Genomic DNA, 2508 nt, shown 5'->3' with positions numbered 1-2508 from the left:
ATCGTTTTTGTCCTTATCATCGTTATTGCAATCGTCGGTGTTGCCACCTCCATTGCACAGTCACCACATACCACTACTGTCACTGTCATTGTCATTGTCACTGCCACTATCATTACCACCATCATCATCATCATTGTCACCATTATCATTACAATGGGCTAAACGACCATTGTAGAGTAGTTTTACAAACTATATATCAAACTGAGGTTGTTTTGAAACATTTTACATCTTTGGGGCTGTTTTGTAGGGTGTCGCTATGGGCCATAGCGACACCCATGACACGTGGCAATTTTGGGTTTGATTGTAAGCCATGAACGCTGTGACACCCTCTACCCCAACATAAATACAATAGATATAAACCATCTATATATAAATTCTTTCTTAGTCTAATATAAAATAATTATCTCAAGTATCATTGGGTAAAAGATGCACATTCATAATTTTCAACTATAAGTATCAAATTGTCAAGAAATAATAAAATAAAGATTATAGATTAATCCCAGTAAAGGTGGCAGGGCCTCCTAGTTAGAAATTAACTTATAATCTTTTAGAAAAATTATAATATGACAAAAATACACACTTTCAACATAAATAACATAAAAATTACAAAAGAAAAATAATAATAATTTAACAATAAGTCTAGCTAATCCCGATGTCACATCCTATCAGAGCGAAACCCAAACAGAAGCCTAAGCTTCACCACCAACATCCTCAGCCTCATGCTAATTATCTGCATCATAATTTAAATATACACAAAAATGACAAGGGAGTGAGAAACTTCTCACTCAGTTGCAGATATAGAAATAAAAGTTAAATAGCACACACACACGCAATATAATTCACATATATAATCAATCTCACATATATGCTTATGTATAATGATTTTCTTGACTTGACTCACTATTGTATGCATGTGGCGCCATACGGAAGTTTCAGAATTTATCACTGGTGACCCAAAGGTACACCTATCACTGGTGTTCATACACCTCGTTAGCATGTTACATCACTGGTGTCCCGAAGGCACACCTATCACTGGTGATCATACACCTTGTTAGCATCACTGGTATGCGGCCTCAGCGGCACACCTGGAGTAGTATGTGCATATGATGCATGTCATACATTCACAGACTCAACCTTTAGTATGTTACACATATCATATTCATATTTCATAATTAAGAATTATTTCAATAATCCAATTTAATAGTCCAATAGTCCAACAGTCCAAACAGTCCAACAGTCCAAACAGTCCAACAGTCCAACAGTCCAACAATCCAACAGTCCAGAGGTTGCTTAGGTATCATATTTTTCAATAATAATATATTAAGATCTTTTAAGTAAAGTAGGAAGCTTAAAAGGTAATATAAGATAATAAGGAGGCTCAGCCTTCCATTTAAATAATAGATTACAAATTTATAAATACTTAGGAGGCTTAGCCTTCCATTCAAATAACAGATTCTAATATGTAAATAAATAAGATATAAAACAAAACACATCAATAATACATATTCAAAGAAATAAACAACAGGCAAGGGATCGGGAGCCAATCCAACAAACAAACTATTTAACAATTATTCCCACACCCCCAAGCGAGGTTTCCCACTCCCCCCTTACCTGGGTTTACAGAAATTTGGGCAGAATCTCCTCCTCTCTATCTTTCCTTAAAAGGAATCGGAATTAGGGCAGAATCTCTTCCTCTTTCTCCTTAAACAAGACACTAGAGCAGAACCTCCTTTTCTTTCTCCTTCTCTCTCTCTTACTTTCTCTCTCTATTTCTCCAGAATTTCCTTCTCTCTAGAATTCTAAATTTTCAAAACCTTAAGTCCCTATTTATAGAATTTTTGAAGTTACTATGCACTATGCACTATTCATTAAAATAATATTATAAATTACTATGCACTATGCACTATTCATTAAAATAATATTATAAATTACTATGCACTATTCATTATTATATTCAAATTTATTATAAAATTTGAACCCGCGTCCCTCGTGCAGCCGCCCTTCACTGTGCAATTGCATAGTGAAATACTATTCATACATACGTATACGTAAATAGTAAAATACGTATACATAAATAGTAAAATACGTATACGTAAATAGTAAAATACATAAATAAAATACTTATTCACATAATAAATACATAAAAAAATATTTCTTTTCATTGAATAAAATTTGGGATGTTACAAACGCCATATTAGTAGAGTCGCTGTAGCTGGTGGAGACCTCCAAGGAGTCACTATAGGCTATAGCGACTCAATTCGGCTAAAAATAATGTTGTTATAGCCTATAACACAACATTTATATAAATAATATAAAAAATATATTATTATAAATTTAAAAATAGACAAGATTATGTGAAGAAAAAAGGAATAAAAATAACGTAATATAAGAAAAACAAAAAATAAATTTTGTTAAAAAATAATAATTAAAGTATAAAATAATAATTAAATTAAAAAACTGGGGCGCTATAGCCCATAGCGGAACTGAGGCGCTGTGGGCCATAGCGCC

General features: G+C 32.9%; 1 long non-coding RNA gene across 1 annotated transcript; it reads right to left on the bottom strand.

Annotated features, from left to right (window-relative positions):
- Positions 1-412: 412 nt before the first annotated feature.
- Positions 413-2234, bottom strand: LOC145950156 (uncharacterized). The gene is made up of 2 exons (XR_014428263.1): positions 1612-2234; positions 413-730 (listed from the first exon to the last, which is right to left on the bottom strand). It is a non-coding gene; the product is annotated as an uncharacterized LOC145950156 (long non-coding RNA).
- Between the last annotated feature and the right edge of the window lie 274 nt (positions 2235-2508).

Source organism: Cajanus cajan, chromosome 7 (assembly GCF_000230855.2).
Source record: "Cajanus cajan strain Asha chromosome 7, NIPB_CcT2T_4, whole genome shotgun sequence".
Taxonomy (NCBI): Eukaryota; Viridiplantae; Streptophyta; class Magnoliopsida; order Fabales; family Fabaceae; genus Cajanus; species Cajanus cajan.
Note: the sequence above shows the minus strand (reverse complement) of the source record. Positions and strands in the feature narration are given on the sequence as shown.